Below are 22130 nucleotides of genomic sequence, written 5' to 3' on the forward strand. Positions count from 1 at the left end.
TAGAAAGCTTCCCTAAAAATATTACTTGCTGATGATGTGCTAAATTGTTTGAGAAATGAGTAAAACAACATGTCATGAACATAATTTTCGTCTCAGTGATCATGAGACGAAATCTATTTTAGCATGTTACACGTATTTTCATTACATTGTTTTACTCATTTCTCAAAACCGTCAGCACCCCAGCAACTAAAATGTTAAGGCCGGCTACGCTTTATACTAGCAATGTCTTAAAACGGTGTAAATTAAATGTAAATCTGTGGTCATTGTGTTTTGTGTCACAAAAAGTACCCAAATTATTTTATAAAGATAAATGCCTGATCATTTGATCAACCCCTAGGTTGGTTCAAATGAAATTGAATGATCATTGTGATAGTTATAATAATAATAATATTTATTCGGGCAATCACATTTACAAGCACATATACATACATTAAAAAATATTTAAGAAAACAAAGTAAAACAACAGTGGGGTGCCCAGGAGAGCATAAAAGTATACAAAAATAACTGTCGCCAAAAGGCGTATGTCTCCTAAAACCCTAAAAATACATTAAGGCAAGAGGAGGCATATAAAAAAGCACAGAAGATAATACAAAACACAAAACAATTTAAAAAGGCAAACAAGCAAAGACAAACACAGAAAAACACACCAAAAATGATATACGTAAAAAAAGCAAGTCTATACATCAAAACGGTTTAAGAGCAATACAACAAAATTCCGATGAGGGGACACAAATTAAATGACATTGTGAATTGAATCATAGAATGATTTTCTTCTTTAGATCAACCTCTATACACGATGTGACCTTTACATTCAAAATCGCCCTCTGTTGACAAAACACTGTACACGTCATATTTCGCCGGGCAAAAAGACGTGTACAGTCTACCCGCAACCCATGCGTTAATAGGCCTATTTGCCCGGTTTTATATGCAGTGTTGATTGTGGTTTTTCATGCGTGACCTCGGTTTGAATGAATAATTAGGACAAAGGGCTTCTGAAATTCAGTCTTTTTTGGCCTTATCTGAAAAGTATTGACAAAAGTAATGTAGCAGTACATTCAAATGGAGATTATATCTGTCGTTCTGTATGAAAACAAATCAGTGCAACTTAAAAAAAAAAATGCTTCAAAAAGAAAGAAAATAAGTCACAAAAACACGGCAAACTTTCCCGTTATGATTGTCGGCAACAGTCCCCATTTGGTATATATGGATAGAATATTTCATATTCTTCCCGGAAATGTTAAAAGCGAGAACACGTCGTAGCTAGTCCAGTCAGGATACAACGAAAAAACAGCATGATGCCATATCAGTCGATGATGTCATCATCAGCCAATCACCGTGCAGGAAAACCATGCTGTCTAATAGTTGATTTTTTTGTAAAGGGAGTTTTGGATTAACGGTGGAAAGCGTTGTATCCTGACTGGACGAGCTACGATCCGGTCTCGTTTTTGACATTTTCGGGAAGAATATGAAATACTCTATCCATAAATACTATTTGGGGAATGTTGCTGACATTCATAAAGGGAAAATTTGCTGTGTTTTTGTGACTTGTTTTCTGTCTTTTTGAAGCAATTTTTTTTACATACAATTTTATCTTTTTGAAATTTGAGTTGCATCGATTTTTTTCATACATAACGACAGATATGGCCTTCGTTTCAATTTTTACGTCTACTTTAGCTGGCTGTCAAAACAAAAGGTCTTGCCCGGCGGTATATTCGCGAATCGTGTACTTTCTAGGTGGCTGCCAAAACAAAAAGGTTTTGCCCGGTGGTATACGCGCGAATCATGGTTTCGAGTGACGTCAAAGGCCACATCGTCTGAAGGGGCCGGCTCCGTATGTGTGTCGTCACTGACTGAAAACGAATAAACCAAAAGTATCAACTTTATTAGATAAAAATATGTCACTTGTCAATTTATTGACCATTGCTCATTTTCAGTATATGATAATGTATCCAGGTGATTTAACAATAGCATGGCGTCACAGGTGTTGGGTTAAAAGTAAATAATATCGACATCATTTTGGCCATTCACTTAATACGCAGTTATTGACACATTAATTGAATAAATATCAGAACATAAAACGGAGGGTGCACTTTATTTTGTTACGTTTTTGTTTGCTTGATAGGTCGGGTTTGGCTCTCCAAGCTGGTAAAAGACTTGATGGATGTGAAGCTGCATCGTTTAATGATGATAAAGACTGCTGGACACAAACCGTTAACGTCATTGCACTTGGTCATGTGCTATATAAAAAACATCCTTACGCTGGTTTCCTGTATGTTGTAGGTCACAAGTTCCCGGCAGGTAAATAATGTATACTGGTGTATGGGTAACATTTTAATAGTGGTATTTAAATATAGTTGGAGAATAATTCATTTTATCACTCACAGAATACATTATTCAGTGGACCCACACAACTGTTGTGGTGCCACCTTGGCTAGTTCAGTAATGCTATGTGGGCTTGCTAAGCCCAGTACAGTTGGTCTTTTCATGACCTTGCACATTTTTCCAGGGTTTTCCCGAGACGTCTTTTTGCAATGGGCGGAGCTCAACAGGTCGCCCTATGCTGCTTATGTGCGGGAACTTCACTTCGGTTCAACTTCCAACCAAGTCAACACCCAAATGTTGTACTTGTACTTCGAAAATTTGTAGGAGGGGTGATGTAAATTGATGCAGCCCCGTAAATTACACCGAAATAGCTCATCCCAACCTAAGACAGATGAATGCCATCAAAACGAAATAGAGTGAGATTAGACCAAATAAATTGTGGGTGCTGCAGAACAGCTGTCCCAATGCGGCGACTAAATGAAGTGGCATACCTACTAATGGAACGCCGTTTCATTTCCATCTTCTTTGGGTTAAATGCTCCAAAATATTAGGCTCGAGGATAATCTGTACAATTGTACAAGACTATGCTTTATGTTGTTGTGTGTTGTTCACCCAGCCTGCTGGGGAAATCCAGTTATTTCACCTTTGTAAAGGTCAATCCAGGACCTACTTAGAAATTGACAAAATTGTTCTTGTTCTTAAAATAATTGCTCCCATCAATACATTGCCCTGTAAACTCATTTTCGGGTCATGTCACGAAGGGCAATAATTGTACATGCAGACAATATAAGACAACTTTCACGAAGGAACAAACATTGACTTGTCAATTTCCGTAAAATAGAGTTGCAAGAAAATCTTTTTTTTTTTGCTGCTGAGGTGTTCCTTCCTGTTGTATTATGTAGTGCATATGGTTGCCTCCAAATTTACATTTGTAACTAATGTACAAGATAACGTAGTTTTTAAGAAAGAGGTAATTTCTCACTTAAATATTTGAATTGAGTCCAAGACCTAAGCTGAGGTCCCAAATTTAAGCATCTGAAAACACACACTGTGCGAAAACGGTGTTTTATCTTCGATTCATAAATACCTCAGACAATTTCGCTATTCATATTGGTGGAGAGCGCGTCACGTGGGTGTGTATAAACCTTTGTTTATGGCCGGTAAAAAGTGTTAATTTATGGGCGTGACACGCGACCTTGCACCTGTTCTTATAAGACAGTTTCTTCATTCATATCGGTCGAGAGCAATGGCTGAAACCGTTGTGTCACATCACGCGATACGCGCGAGGCGCATAACATTCCCTTATAAGGAGTTGTTTACCAGAGGGCGGTGGAGGGCTTTATCATTTTATAGCTGGAGGGGTGTTGTGATGAAATAAATCATTTAACAATTAACATTTTTGCATTTAATTTACTTTTTGACCAAAAAGTGATGATGTTTTAGGCCGAAAAGGTATTTATGAATAAGTGAATCAATGTGTGGTGGATAGGTTTCAACTAGTGGTTTTATCCCAACGAGGCCTGGTTCTTGATCATTTTATACCGAGACGAAGTCGAGGTAAATTAAAAAGAACCAGGCCTCGGGAGAATTAAACCACTAGTTGAAAACCGATTCAACACACTTTGGGTCCCATTCAAATACCTTTTCGGTCAAAAATATCATCACTTTTTGGTCAAAAAGTAAAATAAATAAAAACAAAAAATTTAAACCTCATGGGCCCGATCAAGGAATTACCACCATCCATCCTCTTTAAATTCAATGTAGTTGTGCCAGGCCCATGTTGTCTGAATTTGTAGATTAGACCCTTCAAAATTTGGTTAAAAAAAATATGTAAAACTGTCCATATTTGTGAGCAGTAAAGTACGGATTTTGTTTGTTAAATTTATTGACTTTTTAAATAATCTTTAAAAAGTAAAACCTCATGGGCCGGGTGTGTTCCTTAAATTTGACCCTCCCGCCGGCGAAATGAGTCTGATGTCAAACGAGTAAATGGTCCTAGTTTGACAGTCGATATTCGAATGTCAAACTTAACTAGTTCCTCCTATGAATGCCAAACAACAGTTACTGGTTTGACATCAAACCCCAATGGTCGGTCCCGGTGAGTCACATGGGTGTTTCACTTGTGTGATAATGGCGGCGTTGCGAAGAGACGGGCTGCTTCCTGAATCCAGATTTATGTCGTGCGCACGAAAGAGAATTCGTGTGCACAAAATATATAAAATTTTTATTTTTGTAAATGTCCCTTTTAGGCTCCGTACAAAAACGATCACTGTTTACAGTATTATTTTATGACACCCCAAAGTATTGTTTCAAATGTTAAACTTGCATCGGAGAGAAAGAATATTGTTTTTTATCCATACACCCTATATTTGCCTGACACTGCTCTAGAATTGCAAAAGTCGTTGGTCCGAATCCAACCCGAGTAAAATGTCCGTGATTTGTTTTCACAGAACACTAGAAAATACTGAGTATATACAGGGCTAACACACATCGACATTTTATTAGTTGTGTGAGAATAATCTGTACAACTGTACCGGACTACGTTTTATGTTGCTGCGTGTGTTGTTCACTCAGCCTCAACGTCCTTGGTTAAAGCACTGGGGATGAACATGTAGGCTGGTTTGCAAAATAGGAAAGGAATCAAAAAAATGTTGAGTGGTTTAACTGGTTTGGGTTTATTGAACAACATGTGGCATACACTCAAGTTACAAGGATCTATGTGTCTTACATAATTATTATGTTAGTTTTTGAGCGATCTATAATCAACGCTTTATTGTAGTTTTTGTTTTTTCAAATTCAAGGGATAACAAGTTTTTTTTTTGCATGACAATTTATAATATACTACTTTTTGAGAAAGATCCCTATAGGGATAGGCCCTTGTACCGGGTGAGTGAAAAAAAATGCAATTATTAGTTTGGAGTGTATACTTTATGAACAAGAGCAATGTTGAACAATAATGTACATTTCTAAGTATAGTAGACCAGCCAAACTTTAAAAAGTGCTCTAGAAAAAAAAAAAAAAACAAAAAAAAAACGGCATAGTTTGTTATTGGCTGGCATCCATGCTAGAAGTATGGATCATGGGCTCGGGAAGACGATTAGGGTGGATGCCCAGCTTGATTTTGTATTTTAAGGTAATTTGGGGGTAAAAAGGTCAACAAAGGTCAAAAATCAATATTTTCAAAATTGGTGTCAAATTTATTCACATTTTGATAGATCTATCCATAAAATGTATTTTTAACTTTATGTTGATACTACAAACCTATGTAATTAACGTATAAATATTGACCTTATGCACAAATGTATAGCAAAACGAAGTGTAAAAGTATGATTATCTTGAAAAGGGTACATTTTGAGTACACCAATTGTTTTTGCACTCCCTATCCTCATTGGTGCATATATTGGTTCCAAACAACATTTTTTGAAAGGTAAATATACCCAGGCAGTTTTTGAGAAAAAACAAATTTCAAATACCACCTTCATGTGGGGGTCTTAACGACTCATTTTAAGGTCAAAATTTCAAATAAGGCAAAACAAACTACGATGGATCCAACCATTTGAGGATATGTGTATATGTACCTCAACCCGACCAGGAGGGCTGTTTAAAATAGCTCCAAAAAGACAAACTAAACCAATCTACACTAACAAACCAATCTTCACTGATGACCAAGAAGAGATACATGATTATTATGAATGCCATGTTCAGGGTAAGATTCATTGAATATAAAAGACTCGGGTGGGATTACCATCCACGACCTTGCTCGGCTATAGCAGGTGCATTACCACTAGGCTACCGAGCTAGCCCACGTCGGGGAAAACAAAAACAAAAACGTTTTAATGGGAAACATCTTTCTCTCTACATTTTAATAAAAGACGAAAAAGGTAGCAAAGCCGGGTACTAAGACTTTAAATAAAAATAATCACAGTTCGTGTTTTCTATGAAAGATGTTTCGATTATTTTAAACTTTTTCAAATCGCTCTGTTTATTCCCCCAGACTGTCAGGCTTTGTTGGATGCTGGTAACAAAGACAATGGTATATACACTATCCATCCCTTCCAGAATAACGAAGGAATCAAGGTGCTTTGTGATATGACAAACCATACCGGCTGGATTGTAAGTACAGCACTCATTTGGGAATGCATCTCACTCATGTAGATTCAAAGACATCTTAAACAGTCCGCCAACTCCGAAGCAAAATCTTATTTAACTTTAGTTGTATCCAAGCATGCTTGATGCTCTCAAGGTTACATTACGCCAATAAACACACTTGGGTAAACCGTTCCTTTGAACATTCTGATCATCTAATTGGAATGCTCTTCTACCGCACCTCAGACTAAAAAGAACTCTCTCCAGCTTCAAACCATCCTAAGAACTGACTTGTATGATGTTGTATAGCACGACAAATCATTATTTTTTTCAGAACTGTTAACAAATGAAATAATGTGCTTAACCCTCCGAGCCGGCCTGATAAAAAAAATTGTACATGCTGGATCCACATAGTGTTTGAATTGTGCACACATAATGTTTTAATGGTATGACCAATTCTCTGTAACCACACCTTAACTATTTAAGCGTTTGTTGAAAACAAAATCACACGTAAAAATTAAAATTTTACGTATTCAAATGATTAAGTGTTTGCGAAAACAGTATTTAATTGTGTGTATTATAATGAGAAAATATAGACTAATGGCGTCCCCTTAATATTTGTTTACATTTGACTTAATTCAACCAGAAACCAGCTGCATTACCAGAAATCGGTTCTTAAAAAACAAAATTGATCCACACTTGTTGTAATAACTTTAAGAAAAAAAGGATCGCCCTTTCGCCCACGCCTCCCTAAATATAATTTTTACTATTATATCTTTTTCGAATAGTTTAAATTAGCTTCATTTTATCAGGAAAAGAAAAGAACAGTTTACCGATTTTTTTTTTACATTTTGAAGTTACCTGGTCAAAATAGCTAAATGAAGATCAATCTGACTGTCGATGAAAAAAATTATCTTAACAAAACAAAATTTTACGTTTGTTTCAAGGTGGTCCAGCGACGCTATGACGGATCGGTCAGTTTCAACCGCAGTTGGGCAGAATACAAGAAAGGCTTTGGGTCAATGGATGGTGAGTTCTGGCTTGGTAATGAGATTCTACATGAGCTGACTGATGCTGAAGGGAACTGGACAATCAGTCTGGACCTAACCAATGAAGATAACATGACCGGTCATTTGCTGAAGAAACAGTTTCACGTCGGACCTGGCGATTACACCCTGCTTCTGGAGCACTCCGGGATACAACAAAGTGGTATGTGTAACGTGTGATTTGTATTCACCACAACCAAGGCTCCACTTATTATATTAGGATTAAGGCTATATTCAAGGCTCAATTTAATGTAGTGTTGAACAAAATTTAACTTTATAGGCAATGTTTTGAAGGGCATGTTCTCTAATTATTATGTTGCATTAAATGCTAACATTTCAAAACCGCCATTCAATTTAAAATTAAATTTTGCTAAATATATTTACCGTTTGTCGACCACTGAGAAAAGTTCAAACGAAAACTATTATAGTTTCATCAACAGTTTCTAGTTAGCAGATATTGTGGATACTATTACCAGGGCTCCACTGATTATATTGATAGTCTATCAAGGTTATTTTAAAGGCTCCATTTATTGTAATTTTTTTAAAGAACAAATTGTAAAATATTTGTTTGTAAAACACAAACGACGTTTTGACGGGCCTGTTCTTAATTACTATGTTGCTTTATGTTAACGTTTTAAAACCGCCATTCAATTTAACACTAAAATTGATACAATTAAATCTGTTAGTTGACTCCGGGAAAAAATCTAAACGAAGCTATTATTAATTCAACAGTTACTTAAAATAACTAAAGGCTGAATTGTTTTTGTTGTTTTCTTTCCAGTTGGTAGATATTGTGGACACAAATTAGGAATGGAAGACGGGAGCATCTCTGATGATAGGATTACAGCATCTAGTCAAAAGGGTTACTGGTATCCGCCAAGCAATGCACGACTGAATATGTACGGTTGTTGGGGACCAGCTGAAAAACAAGGTTCATGGCTTCAAATAATGTATATGGGTTTAGAGCCTGTGCATATTGAGGGCGTCATCACACAGGGCAGACCATTCGGTTATTACTGGACGACACACTACCAGGTACAATACAGCATTGATGGCACTGCATGGCTGTATGTGAATGAGGCCTCTACTCCACAGGTAAGAGTACTCGGCAAAGACACCTTCCATCCAGACATGTAATCATGTATTGACACTCCAATTAAGCTATACAACTATTATTCATGACCAAAAGCTTAATTATCATTTTTATTTCTTTATTTGTTTCCACCCCTGTTTTTTTACAGACATTCGTTGGCAACACTGATACAAACACCCCTTACCAATATTCATTAAAAACACAAACACTCCAATATTGCAGTACAGCCGTTAGTTGTAACCAAAGTGTTAATAATCATTTTGTATTTATTTGTGTCTCCACCTCTGGTTTGAATTTATTTTTACAGACATTCATTGGCAACACTGATGGAAACACCCCAGTTACCAATATATTCCAGCAGCCTATTCAAGCACGGTACATCCGCATCAGACCAACAGCCTGGAACCGCCACCCATTCCTACGTATTGAACTCCTTGGCTGCAGAGGTATTGTTTCAATCAATCACCACGGTTTCAAATGTCAGGCTTATTGTACATAATCTCACTATAAAAGGATTGGGGTACTTTTTGTAACACAAAACTCAAAGTCTACCGATTTACATTTACATTTAACTTACACAGATTGATGATAATGTCAGTAGAAAGCTTATATAAAAGATATTACTTGCTGATGTGCTGTAATTTTTAAGAAATGAGTAAAACAATGTCATGAAAATACGTTGTACATGCTAAAACAACACCAAGGGAAGCTTTCTACAATTTTTGTTTTCAAACTGTGTAAATCTGATGACATTTGGTGTCGTCCTAAAAAACAGTACACAGACCCTTAAAACGAGACACGCCTAACTGATTTCGAACGTAAGTCTATAAATCTCATCTATAAAGCAACTAGAAAACAATTTATTGCCAGACTTGCACAGAACACTGAACATAACAAATTCGGTGCATCAGCTGCAAACCAACAGCCTAGAATACTTAAGATATTGAGCTCAGTGGCTGCAAAGGTAAAGGATATAATTTAATGATATATGCTGTTGGCCACTCACCACGTTCTCCAAGAACACGAAGTCATAAGATTGAGACATTCAAAACTGTACTCGAGTATGAGTTGAGCACAGTATAAATCAAGTACATTGCAAAAATATAGAAATGGTAAAAAGTCGTAAAGTCAGAATATGTTTGCACTCAACCTCACTCCTCTTCAAAGTTATTGTAAACAATTATTAGACTACACATTAGCTAATATTATGAACATGTACTATAAAGCCAAATTAAAACGTGTTTCTAAAGTAAACCATGGTCTTAATAAGAGTTAATTAAAATTAAACAATTCTTAAGTTCACAAGACCATCTTAAAAATTCGCATAAACTGAATGTTTTCAATAAAGGCTGGTTTGATGGAACACTATGAATTTGTTTATTTTCTCAGTCCATGAAGTTTGTCAGCAGAAGCTTGGAATGGAAGATGGTACCATCCCTGATGGAAGCATAACGACATCGTCTACTGATGACCAGAAATGCAGTTGGAACACTTACGGACGGCTATATTTGTACGGTGGCTGGTGTCCCACATTGAATGACACAGACAGTGCATGGTTCCAAGTGGATCTACATCACCCGGTATTGATTCAAGGTGTTGTTACACAGGGTAACACCTACAACACGTACTGGGTTACAGAGTTCATCGTATCTTACGGTGACACTGAGCAAGACATGCGCTTTATAGGAGGTGCAGAAAAGGACAATGCACAGGTATGACGTTATAAATACATGGCAGAAAACCGTTCAATGCAGAATATTGAATAAGTATTAACGACACCATATGTAATTGATTACGAAAATATATTATTTATTGACCATCGATTCACTAAAACGGCAATTTTACTATTCCTCCATAATCAATAATTCTTTTGTTTTACATATGGAAACGGAATGAACTTTTAAACCAGATTTTGTAAAAAAACAATTGTTTATAACACTGTTTATCAGCATGTTTTACCAAAATTAATAGCAACTGCTGTAGTAAGCGTCTGCATGCTTTAACAATCTCAACTAAAACAAAATCGATTTCGTGTATGGAAGCTGCGATTCACATGACCTTGGCGGAATCAAACTGTTCTGTTCTGAAATAGCTCTTGATATTGAGCATCACATTGTTTTCTTAACAGAGATTTTCCGGAAATACAGATATGAAGACAAAAGTTACCACTATGTTCAATGAGGGAATCAGAGCGCGCTACATCCGCATCATACCAACTGGGTATTATACTACTTCTAGATTTTCGACTCGTCCTGGGTTGCGTGTTGAACTCCTTGGATGTAATGGTAAAGTTGTAAAAGTGATTAATTTATTTATTTATTTATTGATCCCGTTGATTTGTACAACATCAAAGTAACCATAATACTTCTTTAGTTTGATTTGTTGAAACTTTGTGTTATGTTTCACAGCAAGACTCAAAAAGCACCAAAGTGCCCTCGCCGTTGGGATACGTCTCATTAAGCAAACACTTACTTGATTCATATTGATCTCAAATGACAACATTACTAAAAACAATCGCTGCAAATACTTTGTTTTTTATCTAAACATGTATAATCTCTACATGTATTAACTATTGATATAAGTATGTGTTATGTTAAGTTGTGTTAAGTTGTTTTATTTTGATGGAGCAAGGAACAACAACTAGCAAAGTCCCGGGCCAAGTACAACCTGTTAGTTCCATAATTTGAGATTACATTGTTTTGTCAAAAGCGTTTAAGTCACTTGCTTGTGTGTGGTTTTTTTTTTCTTCTTCTTTTTTCGAAACATACCGTTATGTCCAGAAATCTTATATTATTGTGTTGCCTTTATTACATCTGATACAGAACGATTCTTTTGTTTGAATCGTCTCGGAATGGGAGATGGCAGCATTCCAGACTACAGAATCACAGCATCAAGTACACAGCAGAGGGAAGATGGTAACTGTCAACCAAGCAATGCACGACTCACTCAATCAGCAAACAGTGATACTATTGGCTGGTGCGCTGATCCTAATGACATCAACCCATGGTTACAGATTGATCTCGAAAGTAATGTCATAGTAGAGGGAATTATGATGCTGCAGGGATCTGATCAGGTAATCAATGAAGATGTGAGTCATGGGTACAGGCTGGAGTACAGTGATGACCAGAGCACTTGGCATACTTTGGGTTCAGCACAGGTAAGAACATACATGTTTAATGTAAACTGATTAGGTTATTGGAACCTAATTATGTCAACCTGTCAAGCTTCTTAAGTCTGCTTCAATTCGCATTCTCGCATTTTGCTCCTCACACCCGGAATGCACTCACCATCTCAATCAGACAGGGAGTCAGACTTTCCATGCAAATTCGAGAAGTGTATCAAACATTATTTTTACCCACTATAACACCCTGTGTTCTTGATGAGTTGGGGCTTTATAATGGTTTCACAAATTCATTAAGTCCGACTCTAAGAACTGACAAGCAAAACTATTCAAACGGATTTGATTGATCTTGTTCAACTTGTTTGTAAACAACCACAATGTCGATGTGCCAAAGATAGTTTAGTTTAAGCTTCTATGGCTACTTTTTAACTACACATTTTGTATTTTGTTTAAATCAGACTTATGGTCTCGAAATAAATTCAACTGTTGTGATATGCACAGTTGAATTGATTTCGAGACCATTAGTCTGATTTAAACAAAATACAAAATGTGTATTGATAATTCTGCTTTGCTAAGTTAAATTGTTTTTGTTTCACTAGTGAGTGACATGCTATTTGATGGGGATAGCATCATAATTTGTAGTTTTTGTTTCTTAACAGATTCTCCGAAGAAACACAGCATCAGACTCGGTAGCTACCAGCATGTTCCATCCACCAATCACTGCTCGTTATATCCGCATCATACTAAACCAGACTGATGGCTCTCTGTGGATACGTGTTGAACTACTAGGGTGCAAAGGTTAGTTCTAACAAGATGTCTGAGACACATTGTCTTTAAAAAAAGTTATATATTCGTCTAAATATTACAGTGAACTGATCGTGAAAACTGTGTATATACATTAAAAAAAAATCCAACACAGCAATATTTTAAACATTAAAAGAGTGATTGACAAAGTTACAATTTATAATTTTAAAGTGTACATATTTGAATCAGGTTTGCTCAGCTTTTTGAAGCACCTTACAACTCTAAAACCAAGATTGTTATATAATAGTTAAGGTAAATTCACGTTTTGTAATCTTTCTTTAAAGTAATGGCAATAACAACTTATTTGATTAATAAACGGAACTGTTTTCCCCCACAGACTTTCGATCTGAGAATTGGTTCTTACGATAATGTCTCTCCGTTTTGTTCTCTTAGTATGGACAAGTGTGTTTGCTTTAATTGCTCTGGATGATCAGAAATTTATCAAAAGCTTGGTGACCTTTTAAATTATAATGTTCACACATTTTTTTTTTTTATTTTTTTTTTATGAAGTAAGTATTTCTAAACTCAATTGATCAACCAAAACAAAATTTGTTTATTTAACTCACGAACCAGAGCCCAGTTTGAGCATATCGTGTTATAGATAATCCTTTTTTATAAAGACAATCCAGGTTTACTGTCACTTTACAGAACTGGAGCACAACGCATTAAATTCAAATCTTCAATCAATCAAATGTTTGTATTTTACAGTACGCTGGGTATGTAGACAACGCCTTCTTAATGAAGCCCATATCATTTTCGACGAATCACCACGGCTTCAGATTGACCTGCTGTTAGTAACACTAGTTGAGGGAGTCATAGCACAAGGGGAAAATGAAACGTCATTTCAAGTGGAATACAGTCTCGACAACGTTACCTGGGTCAACGTAAGCCACCAGGGAGAACCTCAGGTAAATGGTTTTGTCATTACATTAACAAAATGATTCATCAAATTGACTATTTTTATTATGGTGGACTTGTTTCTCAACTAGCTTTAAACAAAGACAATTGGTAATCCCAGAAACTCGCACGCACAAGGAATATTGCAACATTTTGATCAATTCATTTTTGATTTTCTTTGAGACCTTATATACAGGCAAATGCTTTAATAACCAAATTGGCTTTAATAAAGTTTATTTATCTCCTGTGCTACAGACATTCATTGGCAGCACTGAACAATCACCGGTTACGAACATATTGTTGGAGCAGCCAATCAGAGCACGCTTCATCCGCATCACACAAATCGAAAACGGTGGATATCCAGCTGTAAGCATTGAACTCATTGGATGCAGAAGTAAGTTCCTCAATGTTAGTTAAAATACTGAATTATGAGTTTAACCGCTGATGTTGTACTTGTTCGTTCCGCTTTATTCTTCACACATAAATCAACACAAAGGATCTCGAACATGTGCAAAATCTGCAAAGTGGTTACGTAATTAAACAGTGTATGGTGGTGCCATAAACTGCCTAGACTGCTTATAATCTAGAAAACCCGTATAGGGGTGAAATTCCTTTTAAAAAAATGGTTACCAAAAACTATAAATTGTCTAACTAAAAGAGCATCAAATATTGGTTTTGATTATTTGTACTTTATTATGTTTTTCAGATAATATTCTTGAGACTGCCAACAATCAAGCCTTCAGCATTCACCATCATGCAGATATTAACCAAGGCTCAACAAACTGCCCAGGTCTGAATAGTGAAGGAGGATGGTGGTTTAATAGATGCTCTGGTATACCTGGTGTAGATAATAACCTTAATGCTGAATATATCCAACCTGGTGATACTATGGGTCCATACAAACGAGTCATTAGAGCTAGTGAATGGAATGGTTCTCGTATTGCAAAGACTGAAATCAAAATACGCCGCCAATCTCCGCCTCGTGGCTAAAAATATTTCAGCCCCTTGACAGTCAAATAATTAGGAAACGGAAAATCGCATGTCGGTGCATTTATTCGTCAAATTGAAGAGCTGTTCAGCCAAGTCGTTAACATGTGTTACAAAAATCCTTTTAAATTTTACAATGGTCTTTCACAGTCAACAGGTTAAGAAACGCAGACTCGTGTGTTTGTGCATTATTCATCACCTGTATTAACCGACAATCGCATGCATCATGTGCCTGGTAACCTGGTCTATTTTACTTGGCTCATAAATACTAAGCACTATTTGTTCTAAATGTGCACTCACCCTCAAGTCCCTTCTTTTAAACAGAAGCAAGATCACACAGCAATGAGAGCGGACTAGTTACTCTATGACTTAGTGATTATTTTATGAGATGCAAAGCTTTAATGCATACGTACAGTGTATCAACCGAAGCCTGAAGTTAATTTGACATGCACATTGAGTAAGAACCAATGGGCGGTTGGAAATTTTTCGGCGTATAGACGATGTGACCTCTGACGTCGCTCGAAAACCATAACATGATTCGCGCGCATACCGCCGGGCAAAACCTTTGTGTTTTGGCAGCCAGCTATACAAAGTGTATGCAATCTTACCATGACTACGCGTCTTTTTGCCCGGCGAAACATGACGTATACAGTCTTTTGTCAACAGAGGGCGGTTTGAATGTAAACATAGGTCACATCGTCTATTGAAATCATGCTCTCAGTGTGGTAACAAAAGCTATTGATATATATCGTAAACTAATTTTGCCGGGTTTGCCCTTAAATCTTAATTAATTCATATGTTACAATTATTAAGCATTGTTTTAATCGTAGTAAGTTTGTATTGTATTTAATAGATAGCTGCTGAAACCGTTTTTAAAATTCAGAAGAAGTTATCACAAGTCTAAAGTAAAGGATACTTTCGTACACAAGGGAAAAAAACAACTTGTAAAACAAGTTACAGTTTAGGGGAAACACATGTCTAGAAATGAATTTATCAGCAATGAGTGGGGTTCAACTTAAAGAAAACAAAACCTTTGTAATTGATTTGAATTTAGTATTTACAGAGTTCCAATTTTAAGAATGGTTTCTTGTAGAAGTTGATGTAAACAACATATTTAAAAGTGTTTAAGAATCTAGCGACGCACGATTGACTTTTTCAGCACTATTTGCAAAATAGAAGTAACAAGTAATATTAGCATTGCCGCTTTTATAGTTATTACTTTAGATAACTGTCAAGTGACTTCATCAAAATAACGCAATACTTTGACTGTTATTTCCTACAAAAAAAACGACACAGCATTTTTTCCTCTTTTTCCCCAAGCTTAAAGGAACACATTGCCTGGATCGGTCGAGTTGGTCTTTTTTAACCGTTTGTTAAAAAATGCATGTATGATTAGAAAGATATGTTAAAAGTAGAATACAATGATCCACACAAACACGCCTCGAAATTGCGTGGTTTTCCTTTTTCCTCGTCGATTAATCACGGTCTGCCGTTTATGGGAGTCAAATTTTTGACTCCCATAAATGGCCGACCGTGTTAGTTTGCAAATTAAACGGAAAACCATGCAATTTCGAGGCAAATTTGTGTGGATCATTGTATTCTACTTTTAAAACATCTTTCTAACCATATTTATTTTATAACAAACGGTTACAAACGCTTTTCGAAGACCAACTCGACCGATCAAAGGCAACGTGTTCCTTTAAATTACTCTTTAATCTGGCTTGTCAAACAACAATATCAAACCGTGGGTATCATAGTGCAAAACATGAAAGAGTTGCCATGGTAACACGTGAACCTTTTCGGTTTGTCACCTTCTTCTTTTTTTCTTTTCTTTTTTTAACAACTTAACCAGTCTTAAAACAAGTCATGCGCTTTATGGTGATCAACATCTCCCAAACATACCATAACAACATTGATGGGATATCACGACATTGTGTCCACATGCCTAATTCTCGTGTTATTCCGTTAGAAATAGTGTATGGGCCTTGTCACACGAGGCAACTTTTACAGAGAGGCAAACCAACTGCTGTGAATGTAACAGGACTACTTTGGTAGCGCATGAGTAATTTTCTGAATGGCTTTTCTTCGTGGAATTTGCTTGGAACTGGTTGACTGTATTGCCTTGTATGACATGGCCCGTGCGTTACTCTATATGCTTAGACACGTGACAAACAAGTTTAGCCTGGACAGGGGAAGACATTGTTTTTGCAATGTGAACAGAAACCTTCAAAAACGACTGCTAAAATAATAAACGAGCAGAGAAGTGGTACTTGTGCTTTGACATACTGGGAACACCTTTACCAAAACTGTCCAGTGTCACATTCCAGCTTGATTCAAGAACTTCTGTCTCATTCGATCTTCACACAATTGTAACTTATTTAATTAATATCTGCACAAGTCGTATCAATATCTGTGTTTTAAGATTATTGGTGTTAATTGTTACGACAAAAATTGTAAAAATGTCATCTCGGAAACCTTTGTTAAAGCTAGGTTTTAAAACAAATAGTTTTTAAAAGTAAATACATGTAAGCTGCGATTGAGCAGAATAATAATTAAAGTAACATATTTTTCTACAGAGAAAACGTGGCAAAAAAGCCTTAAAAAAAACATTACATTTTACTAAACTGTGGAGAAAAAAACTGTTTTAAGAATGGTATCTGATTTAAAGTATTGTATTTAATTGTAACTGTATTGCTTTGTGTGACATGGGCCGTGCGTAACACTAATGCTAAGATGGCCCGTGCGTAACACTAATGCTAAGATGGCCCGTGCGTAACACTAATGCTAAGATGGCCCGTGCGTAACACTCATGCTAAGATGGCCCGTGCGTAACACTAATGCTACGATGGCCCGTGCGTAACACTAATGCTAAGATGGCCCGTGCGTAACACTAATGCTAAGATGGCCCGTGCGTAACACTAATGCTAAGATGGCCCGTGCGTAACACTAATGCTAAGATGGCCCGTGCGTAACACTAATGCTAAGATGGCCCGTGCGTAACACTAATGCTAAGATGGCCCGTGCGTAACACTAATGCTAAGATGGCCCGTGCGTAACACTAATGCTAAGATGGCCCGTACGTAACACTAATGCTAAGATGGCCCGTGCGTAACACTTATGCTAAGATGGCCCGTGCGTAACACTAATGCTAAGGCACTGGACAAACAAGTTAGCCTGGTCAGGGAAAGATTAGTTCTGGCAATGTGAACAGAAACCTTCAAAAACATATCATGGCGTAAACAAATTCTAAATGATAAATGAACAGAGAAGTGCTTTGACATAGGTGGAAATACTTTTATCAAAACCTTTCCAATCTCCAGTATCACATTCCAGCTTGATTAAATCACTTCTGTCACATTCAATGTTCACTCAACTGTAACTTATTTAATTAATATCTGCACATATCAATGTTTGTGTGTTAAGGTAGTTTTATATTGGTGTTAATTGTTATGATAAATTATTGGTAAAATTGTATTATCAGGAACCATTTTTATGACTAGGTTTAAAAAAAAATGTTTTTAAAAAATAAATACATGTCAGCTGCGATTGAGCAGAAGAATAAACACAGTTTTTTTTTTTTTTCAAGAGATAAAACGTGACAAAAAGCCTTAAAAGAACAGTTACTTGTTACCAAACTGCTGGAAAAAAACAAACATGTTTTAAGAATGGTTTCTGATTAAAAGTGTTGTAATTTAATTGTGTTTATAAAAGCTCCTAAATGTAAAATATAAATATTAGTATTACTTGGCGTAAACTAGTTAACAAAGTTAGTAGCTAGGACAATGTGGTGTTGGTTCAAATTCTAAACGCTTGGTACGTATGGTCACAGATGAGAGAAAACCGTTGTGAGTGTTTGACTTTAGTTAGTGAATTATAAGTGACAGAATATGATGTCTGTCTATAGAGAGCTGGACAAAATATGGGATAAAACAAATGACCCACAACACTGATGGAAATTGTAAACAGAACAACGTCAATGTTGGTGTTATGTGTCATGAAATCAAATGAGAACTACAATCAAGGAAAGACGAGACAAAAATATGAACACACTTTTAAAGTTTAATCTTTTAAAATAGGTCACAGCAACTTGTTAAAAATCATTCAACTAAATTTTAAATAGGAAGTAGATCATATTATGCTCTCCTACTGCCAGTTTAAAAAAAAAAAACAGAGTTTGTTGGTTTGAGTGAAACAAAAACTAGACTAACAAGCTTGGTACCAGACAGATATATGTCGAACAACGAAAATATTATTACAATTGACATTTCATTCTGAACACTGACTGTAAACAGGTAGAGGCAAATGAAGCTAACGAACAGCAACTGGTACTTGTTTTATAGTTTGATATAGTAAGCAACGGCGTCCATTTTTATCTGGCGACATAGCAGGTCTTTCTACTATCACAGACGGTTTGTTAAAGCTTTGATTTCTGAACAAATCACAATCAAATGAGAAATCAATAATCTTTATCTAGGTAACCTTATTATATAAGTCATTAGAAGATTTAAACCTTTCAACATTTGTTGAGTCATTATGTATTATTATATCGATGTATGTATTAATGGTAATAGTTGAAATCAATGTTAAATGCTAGAATTATCTTTTGATGACCTAAACATCTAAATGCTAACGACCAGGAAAACGAATTGGACGAGTTTTACTATTTTCTGAGTAAACAAATAATGTATTGAAAGCAATGAAGAAAAAAAAGAAGCAAAAAGCAAGGAACGTTTATTGATATTGATACTCAAGAATTCAAGCTTTAAGAATGGTTTCTTCTGATTTAAGAATGTCTTATTTAATCGTAACTTTATTAAGCTAACAAAAAAAATAGACCTAGATTTTACTTCAATTGCATGTTTTAATTGAATGTTTGTATTGCAGTGGAATCAAAGTAAAGTTGCAAAGATAATCGGTTTGTGGGTTCGAATCTTTGTCGATTCAAAAATGTATCAGGCCAACACACAATGCCTCGATGAGTAGGGATGTAAAATTATTATGAATAATGGTACCACTTACCAATCAAAAAGGGGGCCAAACTGCTACGTTGTTGAATTATCAAAAACAAACCATTATCCTTGCCACTTTTAAAATCTTACATTTTGTTCCTCGATTGTGATTTGCAACGTAAAGTAAACTTGTTGGTAGTAACTAATAATAGACCGTGTAAGTCCAACGATGACCAATTTATCATTACTTTTTTGTTCTATTCAAAGGTTTGCGGTAACAACATGTAACGATAATCTGTAAATGAGTTGTGGTGGTTCTGAAAAGAACCTTTGCACCGCGCTGGTTTCCCTGTTTTAAAAGATCCTAAAATATGTTGTGGACTTAATACTTTAAAACTTAGAACCAAATATTTATTTATTTATTTATTTTTTACTATCATGTTTTTTTTTTTGTTTTTTTTTTTACGCGATTCATTGGATGAAATTTAATATTACATCACCATACAAGTGCACAAAACGTTAACAATACACGCTGTAAAGCTGCTTTTAAAAGTTTCAGGAAGTCCAGATTGTATCGAGGTCGACTTACACAGTCTATTGATTTTTTGTGGAAATGTACGTACAGTATGTGTTGGCGTGCCTAGTATAGTGTTGTAATTTAAATTCAGTTATTGTCCATGCGCAGTTGCTGGGGTTCATCACACATTTGTATACATGTTTTGTTAATTTCCCCTTAAGTGACCAAAACTCGTTACTAAACTGTGCGTTTTATAATTTATGAAGGAAATCCCTGTGTCGAAAACAAATGTGTACTCGCAGTAGAAAAATAAAGTTGACTTAAAAGGAAGAATTGCAATGGTCAATAAAGGTCGATAATAATTATAACGTCACTATTCAAGTGCGCAAAACCGCACGCTGTAGCTGTTTGTTTTTTCTAGGTTTAAAGACGTCCAGGTTCTCTAGAGGTCGACTTACACAGTCTATTGAAGTTGTGTGGTTATGTGATTACAGTATGTAGTATTTGTTCAAACTTAAAGTAATGTTTTGTCTTGTACAATGCTGGGGTCCATTACCATTATATAAAATCGTTGTTAATTTCCCCTTTGTTTACCATAACCCGTAATGTAATGTTTCAAATATAAGAAGACAACAAATATTACTTCTGGGTAGGGAAAATATAACATTTTAAAAGACAACTTTGTCAAACAAATTTCGGTGTAAAAAACAAAAAAAAAGTGTATTTTAACCTAAACAAACTTTAAACTAAACCAGATACCCAATGTTTGTGTTGGTCACTAGACAAACCGATCATTTCAGTGAAATGTTTTAACAACAGGTTGTCAATTATCTACGATTTTTGTTTGTTTATCTTTTTGGCTATAAACAGCAAATTTGCTTGAAGATGCCTTCAAAGTTGTTAAATTATGCTGTTTTTCCATAAAATATTTCGGGAAGAACAAAGTGAATGTTGCACAAACTTAGCCAAAAAGAGAAGAGGATAGATTTGTTTATACTTTTGTGCCAAAATCAAGCTGAAAAACGGGAGGATTTGTTGTTTATCAACTGTAAAATCTTGCAAATAAACAAACATTTAAAAATGCAGATAAATGTGAACCTTGTAATATTCTTTAAAAGGGGGGATTAAGCCAGTTATTTTTATCTCCACTGGTCAAATGTCGAACTACTGTTATGTATTGTCGTAGAAAGAGGGCATAAATAAAAGATGTAATAAACATTGCTAGTCTTACAAGTAGTGCTTCTCTCTTGCTAAAAATTGTTCTTTGGTAAAGGACCACACTGACAAGTAATCATTTGTAACAATATACACACTAACTAATGACAAATATTCACTCTGTATTTCCCTCTATTGTTAATCGATGAATGATCTAATTTATACTTACACATTATTTCATTTAAACATTTGCTGGAAATGAGATTTGGAACCCTATGAACTTTGACAACCGATTGAGCTCAAATTTTCACAGGTTTGTTATTTTATGCATATGTTGAGATACACCAAGTGTGAAGACTGGTCTTTGACAATTACCAATAGTGTCCAGTGTATTTAAGCTTTTTTTTGCCTTAAATGCAGTGGACACTATTGGTAATTACTCAACATAATTATTATCATAAAACCTTTCTTGATTGCGAGTTATGGGAAGAGGTTGATAGTATAACACATTGTGAGAAACAGCTTCTTCTGAAGTGACGTAGTTTTCGAGAAAGAAGTAATTTTCCACGAATTTGATTTCGAGACCTCGGATTTAGAATTTAAGACTGGGTTGCTCTAAAAATCAAAGAAGTGGTGGCAGACTTTCAAAAATGGATTTCGTTTAAACTTTGCACAAGTGAAGGCCATCAACCAAAATGTAAAAATAAAGCATAAGTTTTGTATTTACACCTTCGTTGCCATGCCAACGGTCAAAAGTAGAAAATTACCATATTTCACCTAATTTAGCTCTTTTTATGAGTAAAAATTTCCCAAAGTTGAGGGCTCCACTGTGTAAAAACCAAATAGTGGACCTACCTCTCAGCTGGATTAGTCCGGCACCCAAGGGGCTCAACCATGTTTTGTTGGTAAATAATGTTTTTTGGCAGATTTCACCCAAGTAGGTCCCACTGTTCAAGAATCTGAGTGATGACCCCTCCTCAGGGTTGGGCAATTTGTAATATCGATTATTTCATGTTTTTATCGATATTTATCAGCTTACAAACACATAAATGGCAATCAAATCATACATTAACCTGCCAAGAAGTATATTTTATTCAACAAAATGAAATAAAAAGGGCAAAGAGGCTGTAGGGTGTTAAGAGGGGCGTGGCTA

General features: G+C 35.7%; 1 pseudogene; it reads left to right on the forward strand.

The window, feature by feature from the left end:
• LOC139942775 (uncharacterized) overlaps positions 1-15693 on the forward strand; it is a 69805-nt pseudogene extending 54112 nt beyond the window's left edge.
• Positions 15694-22130: the final 6437 nt, after the last annotated feature.

The sequence above is a fragment of the Asterias amurensis genome, chromosome 10, assembly GCF_032118995.1.
Source record: "Asterias amurensis chromosome 10, ASM3211899v1".
NCBI lineage: Eukaryota > Metazoa > Echinodermata > Asteroidea > Forcipulatida > Asteriidae > Asterias > Asterias amurensis.